The 24491-nt window shown below is 45.0% G+C and overlaps 1 protein-coding gene across 1 annotated transcript in view; it reads right to left on the bottom strand.

The window, feature by feature from the left end:
* Window positions 1-24491, bottom strand: part of gse1b (Gse1 coiled-coil protein b) — a 160911-nt gene that overhangs the window by 104292 nt on the left and 32128 nt on the right. Inside the window, exon 2 of the mRNA XM_070903391.1 lies at window positions 6091-6214. The gene's annotated coding sequence lies outside the window, so the exon portion shown is untranslated. The remainder of the gene's footprint in view (window positions 1-6090; window positions 6215-24491) is intronic.

The raw sequence follows: 24491 nt of genomic DNA on the forward strand, positions 1-24491 counted from the left end.
CATTTCTATTAGAAGCTGCACACACACACACACAGATACACACACACCAGAATAAGAATATGGGTTTAAATGAGTCGGGAAAAACATGCTCGCAAACAGTGTACAAGCTCTAACCTTTAGATGCCCTTTGAGTGTAATGTGCAAAGACAAGCACAGACATACATAAACATACAAGCACATACACTGTTCACAAACATAAAAAGACAAGGAGTGACAGAGAACTGTTTTGTGTAGAGGAAGCTGATTTCCATGCAGCCTGCTGGTTTACTATGGAACAGGAGAGGCTGGTTAGCAGGAGCAGCTGGGCAAACAATACAACCTCACCTGGAGTCATTTACATGGATTGTGTGTGTGTGGCTGTGCCTGTGTGTGTGTGTGTGTGTGTGTGTGTGTGGTTGTTATGTTGAGAGGGGTGTCTCCTGTTGCTGCTCTTCTTCATCATGTTCCTGAAAGTGCCGTTGGCAAGGAAACCAGAGAGAGAGAGAGAGAGACATGAGAGACAAGTCAAGGAGCACGGTTTCGGGTAAGAGCAAGACGAAATGGGGAAGAAAAGGCAGAAAAATGAGAGAGAAAAAATAAAAGCAGAGGATCTTGGAGGAGAATGGGGGGCGGGGGGGTTAGCAAGGATGGTTGGAGGGAGATGGAGGAGGGAGTTAAGAGTTAACAGAGGGGAGGCAAAGAGCATGTGACAGTGCGACCCATGCCTCCCACTGACAAGCTTTATTACAGTCCCACCTGCAGCGAGACAGCAAAAAGCACTTAGCCTCAGCCAAGTTGCCTGACAGTGGAGGACAGTTTGAGAGGGAGGGAAGGAGAGAGGGATCGAAGAGCAGAATGAAAAGAGGGAGAGAGAGGGTGGAGGTGGAGACAGGGAGGCTGGGTGGGTGGAGGGGATGATTGAAGTCATGGGGCTGCAGAAGGGGGGGGGGGGGTATAAGGAAAAGGGAGGAGTGGGGAATAAGAAAAACATGACAAGAGAAGAAGGAAAAACAAAAGCAAAGGAATAAATCAAATACTGCTCAGTTGGAAAGCTAACAGCACTGATAAAACTCTGCTTTCATTCAATCCCTCTGTATAAAACATCCTCACTACACACATCTCAGCTCGATGGTTCTTTTGAGGCTGTAGTTTGATGTGGTGTTTGTAAGGTTTTCTTATTTTTGTCCATCTGCTGTGAATAAAAAGAAACACATACAAACACACACACCACGCAGCCCAACAGCTGTGTGAGTGAGCGGGCAGTTAGGCTTAATCCTGCTTGAACACCTGTTTCCTGGTGAAAGTGGGGTCAAAGGTCAGAGTCTGGAGGTCTCTCACTAAGCGGTCATCTTTTTCAGGGCTATACTGCTGAAACATGTCTGCAACCTGACCTCACGGTTCTATACTGAGCCTTAACCTCACATCGGGTGGCCACTGAGGCCTAAATATAACTTCTCCAAAGCCCAAAAGAGGAATTTGTTTTATATATACTGTAAGGTGCAGCCTAATATTCAGCCATAATAACCTAACACACTCGCCTTTTGCTGTCATCATTTAGTGCAACTCATGCAATCTGTGAGAAGGAAATAATTAAGGGGATGAAATGAAGAGAGGTTTATTGCTTCCTGAACAGCGACAGCTCGCATCTATTAGTGCTCCAGCCTGCTGATGTATCTGCTGATGAGCTACGGCCAAGTAATGACGTGCTCCGCTTGCTGTGAATCTATAGGTCTCTCCCTAAGTCTACTCTTTGTGGCTCCTAGGCTCTGGATGGAAAACCACAGTCACTAAATCAAACCCATCCGGAGGGAAGACGAGAGAGAGCGAGAGAGAGAAAGGGAAAGAAAGAGAGAGAGATTGAGGGGTAGAGAGAGGGGGGGTTAACGGCCTGTTTCTCAGCATTTCAGAGAGAGGAATGTGTTGGAAAGGGTACAAATCAACCAGAAGTGACTGCACAATAAGGTCAGTGTGATCAGAGGAGAATCCTGACTCAAATGCTTGACATGCACAAACACACACGCACAGAAACAAACACATTAAGCACACACACGCAAACACAGTAAGTGATTGAGTTGGGGCATAACCCCGTGCCCACCCTGTGAGTGGCTAATAACCGTGGCACAGTGCCAAACCCACTGTCTCCTGACTAATTCCCCCATGCCCGCCAGGACTGGCGCCACACTGCAGAACAGAGCTCTGTTTCTCAAAAATCCTGTGATCATTACATTACTGAATTACTCAAATAGATGGATGAAAAAACAGCAACACAGGCCATGCAGCTCGCTTGCCCCCTGAAGAAAAGATATAATGGAACAGACAATGGGAACACTGTGAATTAATATTTGTTTGTTGAGACTGCTTCCCCTCACACACACACACACACACACACACACACACACACACCTCAACGCCCACTCTGCTGGGCTGGAAAAAGAGGGCAGTGAGGTGGCGCTCTGCCAAGCATGGCGCTGCCAAGAGACTCGGTATACCCTGGTCTCCAGTGGCATTTTAATCACACATACACACACACACACACAGACACACAGACACACACACACACACACACACACACACACACACAGACACACAGACACACACACACACCACACACACCACACACAGTTCCATCTGCTGTGCTTCATGGGAGCGGTGGCAAGCTTGTCACTGTCATTCGAAGTTAGCCCACCCTCCTGCCATCCCTACTGAGGAGGACAAAAGAAAAGGAGAAAAGAGAGGGAGTGGTGGTGGTGTGTGGGGGGGGGGGCATTCCTCTCCATGCCTCCTCTGTCACCCTCTGATCTCTCTCTCTCCAAACACATCCCCTGTCGTCTCTCTATTCAGTGTCCTCCTCTCACCATCCTCCCCATAGCTTCCTTCCCCACCTCCCAGCACACCGCTCCTGTCATCCCTCAGCTCTATTCTTTATGTGCATTGCTACTCTCATCCCTCCACCTGCTGTTCTGTTCTCTGGAGGAGAGATACAGGGATGGGCAGCTGTAATCAGCCTCTCATGGACAGACTGTTCCTCATTTAATGTGTGTGTGTGTGTGTGTCTGTGTGTGTGTGTGCTCTTGTAACATGGCTGTTTGTGAATTGAACCTGACTGCTGTGTTCTCCATGCAAGACTCTTAATGTGAAACGTTAACCACAGCGGCTAAAGCAACAGCTCAGACATTGATCCTCCTCCCGAGCAAATGTGGGTTGCCAGATATTGTGAATTACCCCCCTCTGTGCCCCAACCAGCACCCACACCCCATCTTCAGTGGTGCGCCGTGCTCTTACGGTGGGTAATTGTAATTGTATTGAACTGGCCAGCGGCCAAGCGCACAAGACTGCCAAGTCTGCTAAGTCCAGCTGTGCCGTTGCAATCAAAACACACCCGTAGCTTATCTCATGACAATCACATCATCAGCATATGTAATTCCAAGACACACATATATACACACAACATAAACATGCATATCTCTAAATGTGTTTGCTCAGTATGACAAGATCGAGGAGATACGACTGTGATGAAATCGAAGGGAACACAATAAATTTTGAGAAAGGCTATATTCACACAAGAGGTAAGAGTGATAGATGCTGTAACAGTGCAGACAAAGAAAAGCATAATGGTACGAATTTCCTCACCATATATTCTGCCCTTTATATTAGTCCTGTGTGTCCTTCCCTCCATGAGATATCTGTGCATGAGACAGCAGGGAGGTTTACCTTGTTCCTTCACCACTAATAGTGATGTATATACTGTGTGGTTGTTTCGAGCCTGAGCGCCTGCTGATGTATATGAAGTGTTCAGCGAATGTGTTCACGGGTCCACGGGCCTGAAGCATTGTACATTGTGGTCTGCCCAGATGTCACTTCCTGCCCACTTCAGTCTGTTTCCTGTCTGATAGGATCTCTTGATGGACCGCAATATGTTGGGACATTTGAAATGAGAAATGGGGATCTCTTGTCTCCATTTTTGGAGATATTTCAGATCTGATTATATTTGAGAATCTTATCATAGATCTCCTTAACTCTCTCTCACAGACTGACATTCACAAATACCCACAATGCCTCCCTCTCTCTCTGCAAACCACTGGTGAAAGCAAACATTTAAATTAGAGCTGTGACCATTAAGCCAAATATTCACACACGCACAATTAAAACCCTGCAGAGAGCAGACTGCGGTGGACAGCAGGACTGTGCATCAGCTGTCTCAAATAATCAGCCTGTCCCTTTAGCCTAGCTGTTGCATGTGAGGCCTGTTTTAAACCCAACAGTCTTAAGATCTATGACTGATTGTGCACCTCTCTACTCTATTCTGTGTGAACACCGCAAGCGTGTCTTGTGTCACGTTTCTAGCCTGAGCGGAGGAAATGGGGCGTGTCATGTCAGTGAGGGCCGCAGTGCAACACGCATGATGGAGAGCACTTAAATAACTCATGAAAACCCTGTTCTCAACCCACAATAGACCCCTGGGAGGAACGTTCACTCTTCTGCGCGTACGTGTGTGTGTGTGTCTGTGTGTCTGTGGACGTGCGGTTGCCCCCCTTTGTCATGACTGTTTAACCAAGTGTCTTCGAGTGTGTTGTGGTTGAGCTAGTGTGCCTGTGTGTGGGTTCAGTTGGAAAGAGAGCTTGAGATGAGTTTCTGTAAACGACAGGGGGGCCCTCACGGCTAAACAGAAATAGCCTTAGAGAAAAGAGAGAAAGAGGTGGAGCAAGAGAGGAAGATAGAGCAGGAGGAGAGAAAGTGGAAAGGGGGGGAGGGGGTTAAGAAAATTAGATTTACAAAACTCCTGTGTTTGTAAGTGTAAACGTTTGTGTAAAAAGGAGAGGAAAAGAGACAAAGAGAGGGAATAGATACCCAGTGAAAAGGCAGTCCAGCTACACTGATAAGAGGAGACAGCAGCACTTTCCACATAAATGCACTGAGCTCCAAAACCCACTGTAGTGATGGCCTCCCTTGGGCATATTCACACACATACACACGCACACGTTGCTTATTTTTTGTGTCCATGCCTGCTTCATCATGACATCTTGCTACTCATCTTCCAGTCTCATTCATCACTACCATCCCAAGTACGATTTGCATATTCATCTATCTGGCTGAACACAATATACTGTAGATGAAGAGATAGAGTGAAGTGACTGCAAAGCCCATAATCCATTGCTCTGGGTCGGGGATGGCAGAAATCAGAAACTAACTGATCAGAGTCAGATTAACAGAAATCACTAAAACAAGCAAATAAAGAATGAGATATGTGTGCAGGCATGTGACTTTGTGTGTTAACATTGATGAATGTCAGTGTACAGATGTTGGAGAGTCTTTGGGTTTGCATTGTTGATAATTAAAAGCAGTTGCTATTAAACAGTCAAAAGGCGGTGAAGCGATCAGATCCCCTGCATATTTGCAAAACAAACGGCAGGGAAATCATCATTATCTCCTTTGATCTCACACAGCAGCATGTATAGGTTGACCGTTGTAATGTCAAAAGATGGAAAACAAAGAGTTAATCTAGCTTGCGTGAGAGGGTGATAGCTATTGTAGGTATATATAGATAAAATACAATGGCGGTTGAGGTGTGTGGTTGAAGAGTTTCAAGGTTGTTAGAAGACATGACAGCACAAGCCTGAGAAGAGGAACTCAAAAGACATTTTTGTCACTCTTCCATTTGAGTGTTAGAGCCGCCTCAGACCTCATCTCATTCACTCCAGGGGTCTCACTACTTGTCTCACTACTTCCTGTGCTGCCACGGAGGACACCTCACACAGGAAAAAGGAAGCAGAGATAAGATGCCTGCTAATTGAAGAGATATACATTGAGAGGGTAGGGCCTATTCTTAGAAATGGAATGATGAAGGCTAAACCAAAGCTTTTACAGAAAAGTGAGATCAAGAAATGCAACATGAAACATGACAAATGTGTCAGATGCTGCTGCTAGTGATTGGAGAATAGCAACAGGGATATTTAATTGTAGTCATCTGTACTAACATCTGGGCGGCACGGCGGTGCACTGGTTAGCACTGTCGCTTCACAGCAAGAGGGTTCGGAGTTTGAACTCTAACCCTAGATGCACTAACATCTATCAAAGATCACATTAGCTTAAACTAAACTTAGATATACTCACTGGAAGGTGGGCGTTCTGGCTCCAAGGTCACTGGGTGAGAAGGAGTGCGGTCACCTGCAGGTTGCGAAGGCCCCGAGTCTGCCTCCTTAGTGGCTCCAGCCGCACTCTCAATCACAGTAGACGTCTGAAAGACAATGATATAAAGATAAAGACATAATTAACATACAAGAAAAAGAAGATTTTTTAGTAAGATCAGAATCAGAATCGGGTTTATTGCCAAGTAAGTTTTCACATACAAGGAATTTGCTTTGGCATTCTGGTCCATAACAATACAAATTGAGAGAAAATACAAAAGATAAAAATCAAGTGCTACATTTCAAGTCAAGAAATATAAACAGAAAATAGAAAAATTGACAATAAAACTATGAAGAAATATAAGGAAATAAAAAGTATGTACAATATATGTTTTTAGAATGAAAGAGATGTATGGTTTGTGCAAAAGTTCACAGTATGAACATAAAGAATATGTGCAATGTACAGTGCTAATAATCTGAAAGATGTGCGTTAATGTAACGTGTAACGTCTATGGGAGGGGATAAGAGTCTGTGTCAATGGGGGTCCCGGGCCTTGTTGTTGAGGCCAGCTGTGGACAGGAAGGAACAGAGGTGGAGTTAATTAATTACAACTGAATCAATGAGTGACTTCAATTTAAGTTCCCCACACTAATTACCAACAACTCAAGATACTCAAGATTGAGATTCTGCTAAACACACTAAGAGATGCCCTAAAGATGTTACAAAGCAATTACCCCACTGTTATTGGGGCTACAACAGCAATATCGACATAATTATCAAATCTAAACAACAAAAAGACACTGATGGTGCAAATATAGCAATTAACTGCTGATGTAGCTTGTCATTGGTGCAACCATTTTTAGCTGCTGTCACAGCACTCAGATTTCGGCTATAAAAAGACAACAACTAAAGGGGATGCAGTGCTGGGTGAATAAGTGTCCCTTCCCAGAAGCGAAAGAGCCGCAAAACAGACAGATAGACAGAATCAAAGACAAAGAGAGAGCGAGAGCGAGAGCGAGAGCGAGAGAGAGAGAGAGAGAGTTTTCCTGACAGCCCAAGTCTGTTTGGATGTGCTCCACTCTGCTCCCCTCCACAGCTGAAAGAGGAAAGAGGGATGAGCCTTCAGGAGAGAGACAAGCTGACCATGAAAAGCAGAGGGAGAAGCAGAGGGTGGCTGTCAGCGAGGAGAGAGAGAGAGAGAAGTGGGGGAGAGTTTAAAAGAGGCTGTGATGGCTCCCTCCATTGACGAATAGCAGAGAGACAGGCAGGGGAGGTGCAGCGCATCTTAAGACAAAAAGGCACCCTGGGCTTATGAAATATACATAGCTCTCAGTTGGAGACAGAGACACAGAGCGACAGAGCAGAGGAGGGCCCTGAAGACTGACGAGACTCCACTACCCCTCCTAAACACACACTGCTAAAAATAAAACACACAGACACATTCCTAATGACTTCTCATGAGGAGCCAGGGGGGAAGTAGTTAGTGCTTCTTCTTTTTTTTGTGTGTGTGTGTGTGTGTGTGTGTGTGTGTGTGTGTGTGTGTGTGTTGTGCATATGCATGTCTGTGTGCTTACACTCACACACAAACACATGCAGGTGTTTGTGAGCATCAAGTTGCATCAATGCTTCCTTCTACAGTTACAGACTGAGTGGGTAAAACCACAACAGTAGCTATGACACAAAAACCGACAAGTGTTTTGGCTGTTGGCCTATATGTAAATCCACCTGCTGGTCAGGGTGCCACCTGCCCTCTCTTCAAGCCCAGACAGCTGCCTCCGCCATGCCAGCAGTTAAAAACCATTTACACAGACCTCATTTAACAATAAACTCATCCTTTGTTCAAGCTAACGATCCACCTCTCCCACGCACTCTATGTAATGGCTGTGCCACTGAAGTATTGGGATTCTCATGTGAGTGTGTTTACGTCTGTGTGTGTTGGCAGAGACTGGGTATATTCACTTCTTTGCTTTGTCGAGTCTCCTTACTTGTCATATCCTCCTCATCAGACACCTTGGGTGCGCCTTCCCAGTCTCGTCAGGTGTAAGCAGACAAAAACTTGCAGGTAAATATTGATGTCTGAGCCTGGGGATTACCTCTACTCCAGAAAACATACACAACAAACATCTCTACAGGTTTCCTAACCTTTACTGTCTCTCGTTCCCTCTTTCAGCCTCTTTGCCGTCTTTCTTTTGTCTTTCTCTTGAGTAAAAATGCACACGTAAGGGGCTTGTTTATGAATTCCCCACACTGAATATTAAACTGTGAAAAAAAAAAGGAGAGGGATATAGAGAGGAAACGGAGTGTCTGTACTGCTCTGTCAGGTCAGGGCCATGACCCTTTATAATTAAATTACTGAGATATTGTCTTTCGTCCACTGAAAACAGATGGTGGAGAGTAACACTCTACATACTGGCCTTAAAGAACAAGCTGGGATGCCAAGATTTGATGGTGCACACTTAGCTGTTGCCATCATTGCTCTCAAATGACTCATTTATGCCCATACAGTATAATTAGGGAGGGGCATGGTTACTCACAGTATGTCATGTTACATAACAGTGGTACTGTGGATACAACCATTAGATAGTTCTGAGATTAACAAGACAAGAGTCTACAGCAATGTGAGGCTGTACTTGAGCTAAATGCTAACACCAGCAACATTCTCACAATGATAATTTTAACATGCTGATGTTTAGCAAAGTAATATTTGCAATGCTCACCATTAGTTGAGCATGTTATCAAGCTGACATTTGCTAATTAGCATTAAACACAAAGTACAGCTGGGGTGGATGGTAATGTCATTAGTTTTGCAGGCATTTGATTATAGCCAAAGTATTGGACGAATTATAATTTTGATGGTGCTGCGTGTAAAGCCAGGGGATTGCCAAAGTTATTACCATGAATGTCTGTACCAAATTTTACAGCAAAACCAATCAAAAGTTGTGGATATATTTTACTCAAAAGCACAAATGTCAATCTGGTGGTGCTAGAGGAAAAGTCTGGGTATCACCAAAGTCAGTACGATTCATCATCTGGGAGCCATGAATATATGTACAAACAAATCCATTTAATAATTGTTGAAATATTTCAGTCTTGACCAAAGTGGTTGACAGACCAAGCAATGCCGCTAGCATGGCTAAAAGTAAGACATCATTTGTTCTTTGAAGCTTTTTTTAATTTAAGAACGGTGTCTGAGTTTATATGCACACTAATGTTGACATATGCCCTCTGAATAGAGCAGGAACAGACCAGGGACATGTAAGATGCAGAGCAGGAGTCAGGAGGTGAAATGAGAAAGATCTAGAGAGGTAGCACTAATTGAGGTTAATTCCACAGTTCAGCACCATCTCCTCTAATCGGTAAGGAGGAAGTTGGTAATGGATGATGTTGCAGGACATGGAAAGAGAGCCTGCCAGCAGAAATCACACAGCAGTGTGGAGTACTGTATGCCCTCAAAGGATCACAAGACATTAGCAGCTGAGTGCAGATCTTGATATGAAGCTGAAGATAAAGAGAGAGTCCAGAGGGCCTGCAGGCTTGCACAGGGAAAAGTGTGAGTGCTTGTGTGCTTGTATGAGTGTCTTGAGAGAGCGAGCCTTGTCAATCAAGACAGTCACAACCTCTCTAGTCATTTGCCTGTCTCTACCCACATATCACCTGTCAACCTCTTGAAGCAGTGCTGACATCGTCTTGCACACAAGGACCCTGCTCTGGACTCATATCACTTCCTAGCAGTGACACACAAGGAGTGATGGGGCGCTACACATGCACATCACCCAGAAGCACATGCACCCTCTAACAATAACTCTCTCTCTCAACCTTCCCTCTTCTTCCTCTTTCAGCTCTCTCTCTCTCTCTCTCTCTCTCTCTCTCTCTCTCTCTCTCTCACACACTCAGTCACTATGACCTAACCCAGGCCTTGCCAGGGACAAGCTCTTTCATCACGGCCATGCCCGTCGATACTTGAGCCTTGCACAACATCTGCAGTTCAACACCTATCAGACTCATTAAGGAGGAGGACGGAGTCAAAAGCAGAAGGAGACATCGATAAGCAGAGGAGGCGGGCGCACATGTGTGTGTGCGCGTGTGTCACCAGGGGGCAGGGGCATCCATAAACACTGCTGACAGTCTAGACAGGAAATACACTTGAGGATGTCGATAAGTTAGTCAGCGGGGGTGAGGACAGATCAATAGGAACACAGGATGATGTCAGTGGCTGCAGATGAGATCACCTGAGACGACTAAGGATCAACATATGAGTTTTGATATTAAATTAATTGTATTATTACAAAGCGTTCCATGTTATCTATTTTACAGGAACAAGGGAGGGAGAAAGACCAGGGATTGAATCATTGTTTACTACAGGAAATTATGATTTCATGAATTAGCCCTTGAAATACTCCTCTACAAACAGCTGAAGACTCATCTAAGACTGAGTACAGACTTTTAAAAGACCTTCAAGCAATAAATCATGTAATTACTCCTCGGTTTCCTCCGGTGCCAATTCCAGCTGTTGGTCTGTCGTCGCTACACGGGCATTACCAGTTGAATCACTATTGTATTGCAAAATTTTATGTTAGAGAGTTGCAAAGCAGATGTTTAGTCATGTGAAAATGCCACAGATTACAACTTCAACATCATTGGGAATAAGAACCTCCAGAGGCATGCAGTGATTCTCCCTTGAGATTTGGGAAAATGAAGGAGATGGAGCCGATTTCACCCACAGGACTTGACTGCCCTATATCACGTTGCCTTTCTTGCCATGGTGTTGAGTGCGAGTGCCTATGTGTGCGCACGCTCGGGTGATGCGTGTTTGCGTGTGTTCCCAGCTCTGCTGACATTTCCTCAAACGTGGTTGACATTTCCAAGGGATTTAAAGATTTGATCCCTTCTGTGTTTGAAGAGTTGTGTGCTGCGCTCTTCAAAACACCGAGGAAAACGCTGCAGCAGAGCCGGCAGCGTGCCCTGCCTTCGGGGCCTTACTCTACAGCATTTGGAGCAGCTCGTTCTCACTCACCCGAAGTGTGATCAGGAGAAGACCTGCACTATACATTGCCTGCCTTTTAGAGAAGACTGGTTCACTGCTTGGTCTTTTATTTAGTCTTGATGTTTTCCCCTGAGCTGTGGAGTGTTTCTGCTTCTGTCAACTGAGGCAGAAAAGCTATCACCAAAAGATATGAGAGAAGAAAGTAGATAGAAATGGTGTGGGAGGGAGCGAGAGGAAGAGAAAGCAAGAAAGTGTGAGAAAGAGGGAGAGATCTGTTTCTCCTGCTACAGGCTGGTTAGTGGAGCGAACTGACACAGACTGACATCTTTCTTCCACGGAGACCGAGTTAAAAAGAGCCTTGCTACTCTTTGTCCATTGCTCTCTCTCAACCTTCCCTCTTCTTCCTCTTTCAGCTCTCTCTCTCCCTCTCTGCCCACCCTGCGGCTCCCATGTCTTGCTTTTTCTGCCTGGATGGACTCTGCAGCAGTCCTGTCCTAGCCTGGGGCTCACATTACACCCCACCACCCTGTGCTGGCCACACATGCACACATAGACACATACATTTGTACACACACACAAACACACACAAGCCCATATAGTAGCCATGAGGAAATCCAGGGCCCAAACACAGGTCAGGCTAGGGTCAGTCAAGGGCAGAAGAACAGGAAGCCCTGCAGAAGCAAGCCTCGCACTGAGGCTGATCTGAGGGCAGCTCGATAGACGCAATAAGACAAGAGACACAAATAGATTCCTATTAACACACACAGAGGTGCACATGCATGCACCAACTACCCTATCAGCCATCTTTAGTCATTTCCATTTTCAATATAAGTTGACATTTCTAATGGACTTTTAATGTTTACTGAGAGAGAGAATTTGGCAATATTTTTTGGCTTATTTGATCGTCTGCATGACTAAATTGGTAAAAAAAAAAAATGCACACCATATACATACACACAGCTGGAATACTAACCCCACAGCTACAAAATCTAAAAATATTATCAAAATCACTTCCGTGGCATATTGCTCATCCTGTCTTCCCCCAAAACACAGCTGATCATGTCATGTATAGCCAAATAAAAGACATCCTCTAACTGCAACACTGGACACGACCTTGGTGCAAGCCAGAACTACCTTCAGCCTCTTGTCCAAAGAAATGCCTCAGCAAACATTATAATTGCTAATAAGATTCAGACTGAATCAGCAGTACGTTTCCAGCCCAACCACACCTGCATGGTATGCACACAAGCTAGAGCAAACTCCCCAGCAGTACAGGATACAGGAGGTCAGTGGATAGGCCAAAGTGAGTGCTGATCTGAACTCAGTCTCACTATCATCCTGTCTTTCAATTGCCAGTGATGTCATGGTTGTAAAACATGTGCATCCTGATGGAGAGAAGAGCTGAAAAAAGGAAGGGAAGCACCGCATTTGATGTATCAGTGTAAACATTCACGCACTTCCTGGGTTAGTTTGTCCCCGAGAACAGGATGCATGGGTACAAGTGCCTAAATAACTATGTGATACTTTATGATCCCTGTAGGACACTTTTTCTTCCCCTCCTTCAAGGCAGGTCAAAGTACACAGAGCGGGAGCAGGGAGGGATCCAGATTTAGGACTTCCACAGTACCACTGCAAATATATGTATATGTGTAGTGCCTTTTACTCCTGTCTGTTTTATCCTTTTTAGTTTATCTTCAGAATTCAGATTCAAGGTTACCAAACTACTATTTCAGAGTTATTTGAATTGAGACTTAGATAGGTTAAACCTGCAGTTGGATCTCAAACTGCAGGGTGATAAGAAGCTAGATGGATGTCAATAAATCAAGAGAAATGCTTCTTCATGGCACTACAGTGTGTCCTTGGGCTAACGTTCCAAACACATAAATGCACTCAATCTTACTCAGCCTCAGACACAATGCTTTATACACAAAAAGTGTGTGCAGACAGGTAGTCACATGTATACGCAGAGAGAGAGAGAGACACACACACACACACACACACAGCTGGGGACGACTGCAGGGCTGCAGCTTTCTCCCAAGTCTGTTGGGAACTTTAACAGGAAGAGGGTAAGTGCTATCGATTGGCTTCTTCCTGCTTGGCCCTGCTGTCAGGGCAAAAACAAGCGTAACGTTTGACCGTCTGCTTTACAGTGCAGCACTAACTACATGCACACACACACACACACACACACACTTGCTTGGCTTCCAGTTCCTCTAGGATTTGAGGACACACCTGAAGCAGTCCAGTATTAACACAGCATCTGGCACAGCTGATGTGTTTGTGTGTCATTGAAGAGCAGAATTGCAAAAATTATTGAAATGATATTTTATCATAACTATTATTATAGTATAGTAGACATTAGCCCTCTTGGTCGACCTGGAAATTATGTGTAATTGCCTACAGCCCATGACCATACAAAGGATTAAGCGGGTAGAGAAAATGAATTGATTAATAAATGAATAAAGTCACAGAAGTGAACCTACAACAACATCATCTATGTTTGTTATCCGTTACATGCTTCCAGCGTGTTGCTGAAAATGACAGTATGTTGTGTGTACTGCTTACGGCTAGAGCAAGAAAGAAAAGCTAGTTTGGAGACAGACACTTGGGTCAATATAAAACACTCCTCTGGGCAGCACCGTGACATTATGAACAGAAATCTCCGCTGCACTCGGCTCTCTTCGATGGCATTTAGATATGAGGCAGAGGAAAGATGGATGGGTACAAATCAGGAGGAGGGATAAGTGGATGGGCAGATAAACAGACTGATGGAGACGGAGAGGCTACACATTGTGGTTTAACAAACCAAAGGGACGGATGGGAGAAGAAACCAGTGGCATGCGTGTGTTTGTGTGTGTATTTGTGTGCATCTGCACTTATGAAACTCTTTGTTTCCAGCTATACACAACAACACCTTATTCAACAGACATGAACGGACACCTTGATGTGACAGAAGTAAACAGATTTCTCTAACACAGACACACGGGACACCACCTATGCTGACATCACTCAACGAGTTGTGGCACAGTAGGCATGGTTTAGACCACTGTTCCTTTCATTACTGTGGCAGACAACTGTTTCTGTAAGTATGAGCGACTAGTTTGGGACAACTGCCAAAGTCTTTATCTTTGTTTTGTAACCAGGAAAGGACCTCACTAAGATAAGCCAAGACAAAATATATGAGGAGAATAATCAAGGATCCCAAAACACAAGATAGAAAAGGATAATGTAAGATTTATAACATACGAGGGATTACATATATATATAAAAACAGATACACTGTAGATTCTTAAAAATGAATACATTAAATGTATAAATAAAACTCCTAATATTCCAACCAAACAAATTGTTCAGAAACCATGTATCCACATGGTTGAATGCACTTATTGTAAGTCACTTTGGATAAATGTAATGTAAAGAAACATTGATCGCTGGATGGGCTTGAATCCAATTTGGAGAGAACAGATTTAAAAGTGTGCAAGGAGATAAATATAGCATTCAAAAGGTTGTTTATTGCTAAAACACATATGCCAGATGCATGTACACTCATCAAACACACATTCACACACAAACACACACACTCCCTCTCAGAGTGACAAAACACAGTGCAAACTGGAAAACAAGTGTTTTCTCAACCGACTCAACTAACAAATTGTTATCCTGTACAATCTGGTGAAATACAATTTCAATAAATATTGGATCGTTAAAGAGGAAAAATTATGTCAAATCACTTTTAAGGTGAAATCCTGACAGAGAAACATCATTGCATTTTCAGTATCTTTACTAAATTCTTTACCCTCATAGCTTTCTGCCAAGCTGAAGTATACAGTAGTTGTAAAACTCACTGGGATTCTCTTTTATTTGTCATGATTTAACACATCATATCAAAGGGTGCAGTGTAAATACGAACATCTTCAATATTAACCATGTTTGTATCAAAATGTCATTTTTTATGTACAGACTTTATTGCTCCATTTACTGGTAAATGTGAAAGGCTTGTGTCAGCCAAAAACACTGCTGCACTCATATATCTGCTGTCAGGCCCCAGGACAATATATACAGTAGGTAATATATACAGCAGAGCACAGCAAAACAACTCTGTTCTCCAGAGGGAGAAGAAAGTGGGGAGACAGCGAGAACAAGATAGAGAGAGATACATAGATACAAGGAGAGAGAGAGAGGCACAAAGGGCTGTTTTTTGCTGGGTGGGTAAAGTGTGTCCAGGGGGCAGCTGAGTGAGCACACACAACACAAAGCCTGTCATTAGTCCCAGCTTTCTGCAGACACAACAAACTGTGTGTGTGGTTTGCGAGTGTGTGTATGTGTGTGAGAGAGAGAGAGGGGATGACGATGCGTGCATGTGCGCCTTTGGGTGTGCGTAGAGGTTTTGTGCATATGTGTGGAGTTTCAAACATTGACAAAAGCCTGTGTTGTTGTGCTTGTCTTCTCTGATGTACAGCTCCTTCAGGATCACAGCCCCGTGCAGTCAATACTCGCCCTGCCTGCTTGTATGAATGTGCGTGTGAGATTAGTTGCGATGTATAGATCCCTACCCCTCCCCTCCCCTTTTCTTCCCCTTACCCTCTCTTCTCTTCTCTCAGTCCTCCTCCCTGTATCTTCCTCTGACACCGCCACACACACCGCCTCCTGTCTACCAGCTGCCACTTTGCAGCCATTCATCAGAGCTATGATTAGCGAGTAGAGGAATGTCATGCAGCTACAGCCGACTCCTCACCCTAACCCCGACCTTTCACCTCTGGATGACCCCGGACGACCCCGGGCCGCAGCAGCTGCTTTTACACTGCGCCGACACACTCCATTAGGCCTGACACCTGCTTCTACACACATCGAATCACTGTGAAATACACACACACACTCACACAGAAACACACATACACACAAAGTCGCAAAGGATGGCCGCAGAAGCAAGATTCAAAACAGTTACTTATGCACAGGCACACACACACACACACACACACACAAACACAATGGCCTTTACACATGCTAATGCAGTAAGGCGGCCCTTTTATGAGATTACACAGTCATTACAGTGAGAGGGGTCATGAGGGGCACCTGTAGCTGAGCGGCTCCACAGTCTATCAGGAGCCTGTGTGTGTAAGTGTGTGTGTGTGTGTAAAAACAGAATAATAGAGTGTGACACAGATAGGGAGTGAACTGAAGTATACGCTGACCTAGAGTAGCGTTATAGAGCCAATACTAGCGCCATTCAGTGGACAGTGTGCATATGTTCTGTGTGCAATAAGACACTCTTTGTATGAGTGAGTGTTTCGCTCTCTCTGTCTGTGTTTGTGTGTGTGTGTGTGTGTGCGTGCCTGTGTGTGGGCCTCAGGCTGACTCTGACAGCTCAGTGCTAGCCATCTGCTGGCAGTCACACCAGGAGAAAGCAACCGCAGCCAAACAATGGAGAGCAATGACAGGCCAGGATTTGTGGGGAGTTGTGTGTGTGTGTGTGTGTGTGTGTGTGTGTGTGTGTGTGTGTGTGTGTGTGTGTGTGTGTGCGCGTGCATTTGGTGTGGTGTGCGCGTTTTCCCTTCAAAGATCCAAATGAGCCCCTCTCCATGAGCATGTGCAGAGGGGCGTGGCTGTTGTTGATAGGCTGTCTCTGTTACCAGGCGATAGATTAACAAGCCCAAATGGCCATCTGAGGAGGATAGATAGCATGGGCGAGTATGGACTCACTTTTTCTTCCTTTCCGTATGTCACTTGCTGTCTGCCTACTGTACGTTTCTATGTCTGTCCACCCCTTTTCTCCTTTATCTTCTCTCTCCCTCTGGCTCTGCATCTCTTTGTAAATTGGAAGTTGATATGTACATAGAGTCAAAGGCTGGGTGGATATGCACTGCTGAGCGTTAGTTTGTGCTTAAACTGCACATACAGTACATATGAAAGTCTTTATTTGTGTGTATGTGCAGGTGCAGTGCATGTTCTCTCTTTCCAACATTCAGTATGTTTGTCAACCTCTCTCTCTATATCTGCAGGTAGAGAGCCATCGCGGATGCAGACAGATGGTCGGGTGTTGCAAGGAAGCTGGCTTGCCTGGATGTGACACACCAGTCTGACAGCGAGCATCATCCAGCTGGGTAGAGGCCTACAGTTCCTCCTAGAAAGAGCATGCCAGGTGGCCAAGAAACAAGCTGCTGGTCCCATGCAGCCACTACACACATAACCCTCTAATCACTATTCTGCTATTTTACCACCAAACACAACACAGGGCTGTGTCCGACTAAGAAATACAAATAAGTCAAGACCGCAAGTCAGAGGCAAAGGAACTGAAAAGGAAATGGCCAAGTAAGGACAGGAGGCAAATGGCTGATTATGAAAAGAATCCCTCTCCCGGCACTTCATTTGAAGAAGAGTGTGTGTGCCTGTGTGTGTTTGCCTGTGTTGTGTGTGTGTTGCTTTGGCCATCCATGCCTTTGTATGGCAGCACTTCAAAGGCAGCCTTCAGTAAGTTTCTGCTCTTCCACCTCCTGCTGCTGCTAGTTTGTGTGTATGTTTGTGTGGAGCAGCGCCTCCTGTAGCTGGGGGCTATGGCTGATCACCACTACCGCAGCGAGGCTGGCATGGCATGCCCGCTGGCACACTTACAGGGCACACCTATTTACACAGGCCCAGACTGAATGGCAGGCATTGTCTGGGTGAGAATGCAACACTTAAGCTCCTGATTAAGGCAGAACAAAGCCCTGAGGGGCAAGAGTGATGAATGCATGGAGCGAGAGAGGGAGGGAGCCAGAGAGGGAGGGAGGAAGAGATGAAGGCAGGGAAGGGAGGCTCTGTAAAGGGGAATCTCATCTGCTGTTGCTGTGGGAATGCGAAACAGGAGGGGGAAATTGACAGAGGAGAGGAAGGGAAGGAGGCGAAAAAGGTGATAGGGCAAGAATTGGCAAGGATGTAAGGGACTTGACGAGAGGCAGGTAGAGAAGTGAGATGAGGTAGGAGGAAAGGAGAGAGGCAGGTAAGGATGTAAAACAAAAGGTAGGGAGGGAACCGAGAGGGAGGCAGGGAGAAAAAGAGGAGGTGGGGGATGAGCAGAGAGGTAGGCTTAGGGAAGAGATAAAAAGACAACAGAGAGGGAGCCAAGAAGAGAGGTAAAGAGGAGGGGGCTACTGTCGAGGTATCCTCGCTGATAAGGAGGAAATGATGCTACACTATTACAGCAATGAGGTAAATAGACAGATAGCGCCCTCTAATGGTACTTGTGCCCAAGCAATGTGCTCTCCATCCTGCCCCCTCTTGTCCAGGGAGTTAACAGCAAGACAAGAGGGAGAAGCCAATTCATTGCCAGATATTCAAATCAATTAAAATGATAATAAACTCATGCTCACTGCTATGAAGCCCTGATATTAAAAATTCAATTTTACACTAACATGTGAAGGATGCTCCCCAGGTGGAACAAAAACAACTGTGATACCGCAGGTAGCATCCGTGGACAATTTCTTCTCTTGATTTAGTGTAGTGTATACAGGTCCACATGAAGTTCAGTGTGTATATGTGTGTGTGTACACTTAGCTACACTTTGGAAACGTATGGGCACAAACAGAATGTGTATGACAAGGGGTGAGCTACTCCCTGAGTGTGTATGTATCCTAGCAACAAGACAGACGTAGTAGCAGTGCAGTGAGCAGCTGGCAGAATGGGACACAGAGGCCATGATGGATTTATCACAATGTGTGTGTATGTGTGTGTGTGTGTGTTACATTTAACAGCTGTGAGAGATTTAGGTGTGTCTGTGTGTGCGCACATGCTATGCATCCATGCATGTTTAATGCTTAAACACTCATCACCGTGTCAAGCCTCCAATTGCGATCATAACAACCAACAGACAGCCACCGACAACACATGATCACAGTTTCACAGTTCATAGTTTCCATATATTATACTTTAGTACAAGTGATCATTTGTCTGTCAAATTTTGGTTCTTGATAAAGTGCAATGTGTCACTACGTTTGCCGGTCTTGACTATATTTTAAGAGAGAAAGTAGATTTGTGTTAATGTAGACAGTAGGTGTGCATCTTTGTTTGTGTGCACTGTATATGTATGAAGAGCATTTAAAGCAGCTAAGCTACGAATAAACTAAACCAAGACACTGCCATCAAAATACATGGCAGTGTAGCCCCCCAAAAGAGAACAATGTAATCACCAAAAGGCACAACACCCTCAATGCCAAAAATGGAAAAACTATTCAAAGAACAAAGAATGACGTTTTGATCTTGCATCCTTCATCAGAAGGTGCAGTATGAAGAAATGCTTGCTGGCCCAAAATTGCCTTTCCTGCTGCCTTAAAGGGGCACACACATCAAAGTCTGTTAAAAGGTCCTGGCGAGTACTACTGCATATGTGAAATAAAGCCGTTTGTGGCTCCACAAGGAGCTGCACAAACTCCGATAAATGGCATCAAGTGATGTCACTTGCATCAGTTAGGGCTGAGGACTACAAGTTTGAAAATGGAAAAGCTAATAGCATTAGACATTTACACCTTTTCAGCTTAGGACCCAAATGGGAAATTCAGTATGCGATTGTGGCACACTGGTTTATCAAAACATGCCAGTGCTCTTATAATCAGTCTAATCATGTACACACTCTTCAGACATATAGAAGACCCATTTAGGTCCTCACATCAAACAAAGGTTCAAAGAATCACTGGTTTATATTCATGTCATCATCTCTTCCTTGCGCTGAAGATTAGACTGGATGTTTGATACATGCAGTGAATGTTGGCCTACAGAAAGAAAGGCCTTATCTAATCTCACACTCCATCTTATCTACAGGGATATTTGAGAGCCTCATAGACAGGACGCAGATGATTATACACACACACACTCACACACACACACACACACAAGCACACATCGGTTGCTGTGCCAGTGATCCTCAGGCCCAGCTGTGCACCAGTAACTGTGGAAGTTCTCCATGGTGAGAACAGGCTGGCTTCCAAACCCCAGGCCAGTCGGAGGGCCCTGGCCTGGGCAGAACTCTGTCTCCATGGGCCTCAATGCCTGCCAGCTTCTGTTCCATGGAGGTGCATCATGCTACATCTAATCACCAACTCAAAACCACTTCTGGAGTACAGAGCCAAGCCACAATAAGGTCATAACACATTTCGCTAACACTGCTGCAATCATCTGGCCTCATACCATATGTCCCTGTGTTCTTTTCTGTGTCTGTCTTTAGATACTTGCAGTGGGGTGAAAGAGTCAGAGACGATGACTCAGAGAAACTCTCCACATCACTACATCTTCCCAAAATTTGCGCATTAACTCAGGAGAATTTGAAACTAACATCATCTGCAGTTCCTTGTTACATAAACTGACAAAAAGATAGGGATGCACTGTGGCTAGTACAGTATGTGTATCTGTGTGTCAGCATGTGTTTGGATAAATTAAACTGAATGAAAGACTTTTAGCAGATGCCTGTGTGCCTGTATATACAGAAAGTAAGGTAGAGAAAAGGAATAAAAGAAAAACTGGAAAAGATGAGGTGCTTTGTTTCTTTTTGACTCTCTGTGGTACGTTGTTGCATCCTCAGCCTACCCTCGCCCCAGCTTCCACCTCCACCTCCGCTAACCCTCCTTTCTTTCTGTTTCTCTGCAGGCTGTCTTGGGAAGTTTGATTTCTTTTTAAATGGCGCCGGCTTCATGTGTTTTATGTCTGCTCATAAAAAAAGTGTCTTCCTTTAAAGGCTCTGCTCACCAATGACTCGTGCTCTCGCTGTCACTGGATGACAAGCGGCACTGGAGATGACAACAGAGAGACAGAGAGAGAGAGAGAGAGAGAGAGAGAGACTGAGAGAGGGAGAGTCAGAAAGAAAGAAAGTAAGCTATTATAAGTTGATTTCCAATGATGCCCTGATTCACATTCATACAGTGACAATCATAACTAGGAGCTGCCCAGTACAACCACAGTTCTCTAAAGCAATGATTTCCAAACTTTTTGGCTTGTGACCACTTACAAAAAAGTAGTATCGAGTTGGGGCACCTTGAAATGTGTCATGTCTATGAGTCGTTAGCACGTCCACTAAAGAATGATTTCCTCTCTAAACTTCTCAAATGGTTTCATTTGATGTTTGATGCTCAAGGGGGTGAAATTGAAATGGCAAATATTATAGAAAAGTCAGCTTTTCCCAATCCCTAGTGTGGGAACCACTGCTCTGGAGCTGGCCACTGAGAGGCTCTACCGGAACTGTTTTTTTTGGTAAAGGGCATCTTGACAATAGTTGTTCAGGGAAAGTTCCTCACCCACTATTAAGCTCTGGAACTCAAACCATCAATCCACTTCTCTAACATCTTACATATGCAGCTATGACATGTCACTATAACAACATACTAAAAACAAATGGGGTGAAAGCCCCTAAAATTGTAGTATAGACTGTAAGGCTGTGTTCAGACCAACTTTAGCCCTGCGTGAAACAATGCAGCCCCCTCATTTACTTCAATGGGATCAGTCCAGCAATGTAGAGAGGATGCCAAAACAGTCATCCGGCAAAGAAGGTGGACCTGGGTCAACTTTTTACGCAACACAATGCACCATTATCCGTCGATCATACGCGCGCAAGTGCACATTCCTGGTTTGTAACATGAATGACGCATTTCTGCGGTTTACCTTGCAATCGTTACAACTTAAGATAAAATAGTTGCACCTATAATAACCTTCCAGAGTCGTAAATTCTTGTCTTCAAATTCTCAGATATGTTACTCAAACTAGACTTTCTGGATTGTATTTCATGTCTCACCGGTACAAATTGCCCCCACTAACGCAGCCCCTTACGCTGTTTTAACGCAGTGCTGTTTTCAGTCTGAACGTCCACTAATGATAAACTGAGGCACTTATATGTTCTAGCGCAGATAACATGAACACATTTAGCTAGACGCAGATCCTCAAACCAGAGTTTCAACTCTCTCTGATCTACTCAGGATGTCTTTAGGACCAATGCTGTGCTTTCTTTGTTAGTCAATAGTCCAGACTAGAGGCTGTCAGCTTTTCCTCAAAATGATAGTGTGGTTAGCAGGAGAGTCAGCACATAAACACATACATTGCACACACAAAGACACACACTTACACGCACACAGCTGGCTCAAATGGAGGCACCAAGAGGCAGACCTCAGCCTAACCATGAAATGCCCCACCACACACAGACACACACACACAGACACACACACACACACACACACACAAACTCCACAAGACTTCATACTTCACTACGCTACCTCCATCTCAACCCCCCCCCCACCCTCACACACCTCTCTCTCCGCTATCAACCCCGACCCTCCTCTCTCTTTCTCTCCTCACTCCCCATTGCAGCCCACCTGGTAGTGATCCCCATCTGGATCTGCTGGGGTGTGTGATGTACTTTAAAGCCACATTAATAGCTACCCAGCACTGCCCCTGTGACCACATTAAGAAACTATATCTCTTGATCACACCTCCCAACCTGTGCTCTCTCTCTCTCTCTCTCTCTCTCTTTTCTTTCTGTCTTCCCTCCCACCATTCCACATTCCCTCTCTTCCAATCCTTGTGAGAGTGTGTCCACAGGCTTAACAAGATCGATCACTCCTAACTCTGTGTACTCCCTGCTAAATCAATGGCTCTTTGTCTCGTTAAGCACTGGAAGGAACTCTTTGTGTGTGTGTGTATGTGTGTGAATGTGTCTGTTGAGTGTGTTAGAGAGAGAGAGAGAGAGAGAGAGAGAGAGAGAGGAGAGAGAGAGGCAGTGGGAAAGAAATAAAGAGAGAGAGAAAGAAAGTTTGGTACTGTAGAGGTGTAATGTAATGGGAGAATCTCACTGCAGAACAACTTAGGGTTTATCCTGGGACACAGTCAGAGCAGCCCCTACAGGGCAGGAAGGCAAAGAGGGTGGGCTTACTGTACGTTAAATTAAAAGAGCACTTATGTGGATGGGTCAGCGCAAGAGAGGGAGGTATAAAAGACAAAGAAAGAGAGACTGTGTGTGTCTGTGTGTGTGTGCAAGCCTGTGTGTGCAGTGTTGAGAGAAGTGAGCCAAACCTCACCGCTGACTTGGCCAGGGACTCTGGAGCCAGAGAGAAAGCCCTGCTAACCACAAACTCTCTTTCTGTGTGTGTCTCTCTCACATACACACCCTTGCTGAAAGTGTCTCACTGTGTGAATACGTCATTTCAAAACATGTGTTACTGGCCAGGAGAGCAAGGGGAAGTAGCTTATGAAAGAGAGAGGGCTTCAGAGTAAGAAAAACGGCAGCGGCTGAGACAAAGTCAGTGGAGAACAACGCGGCAATTCACTCTCATCCTGAGCAAAGCAAACAGGAAACACACTCTGCCGCTCCACTTGTGTTACCGTCTCTCATCTCCTGCCCTCACCACTCCACTGTATTTAAATTCCTGTCGCTGTAGCTCATTATATTTCCCAAATGCACAGGAGTAGGTGCTTGCATCGCTGCACTTTAAGTCAATAGAGGGGCTGCAGTGCCATGAAAATGAATAAGGATAGGGGCTCTTCACACAGCAGCACTGTGTAAAAAGGCCTGGGAGTGCTCATCTACAGCACGGCTGCTCTCGGCCCATTTATATTTCACAGTGACACTACATTAGCTGCCCCTGGATGAGCACACAGTCTGCAATCCCTGCTCTGCCTCATCGTGTGCACGGATATACAGCAAACACCAGAATGTGAGTGTTTGGCTGTTGCAGTGCGAAATATTGAGAAAGACGAAGAAAAAAAAAGAGTGACACCCAAAGCAACAAGTACAGTATGCTCCAGATGCAAACACACTACCCCTTTCATATGATGCCTATAAAACAGAAAAGGGCTAAAAGAAGCATCTGCAGAGAAAGGATGGAGTGATGATGGGGGAAAAAATGAAAAGAATACCAGCAGGTATAAAGGTATCTCACCTCAAACTGGTCAGTCTGTCTCCTCAGAGCAAACCTGCCTGAACGTCGAGATAGCAGACACCACACACACACACACCGCGACATAATCAGACACACACACACCTCTGTCTGTGTCAACAGTGGCTTGTGGGAAGGTTGAGAAGAGTTGCTAAAGGGGGGGTGGGTGCAGGCGTTCTTTGGCATGTTTGTTTTTGTTTTGCTTTTTTTTTTCCTGAAGGTTGAGGCAAAGCTTCACAGAGCTGTGTGTGTGTGTGTGTGTGTGTGTGTGTGTGTGTGTGTGTACTAGGGAGTGTGTTAGGCAGAGACAAAAGGAGCATATGGCAGCAGCAGCCAAGGCTGTAAATTAAACATAGAGGAAGATTAGATAATGAATGTGTGCTCTGAGACACAGAGACAGCACTGAGCCAGGGGCGGAGCAGACCACTGCGAGACCAGAACCAGGGGTGGGGAGGTAGAGTGTGTGTGCGTGTAGTTGACCACATATTAAACACTTGGAACAAACAAATGAGGTGACGA

This window comes from Enoplosus armatus, chromosome 1 (assembly GCF_043641665.1).
Source record: "Enoplosus armatus isolate fEnoArm2 chromosome 1, fEnoArm2.hap1, whole genome shotgun sequence".
NCBI classification, from domain to species: Eukaryota; Metazoa; Chordata; class Actinopteri; order Centrarchiformes; family Enoplosidae; genus Enoplosus; species Enoplosus armatus.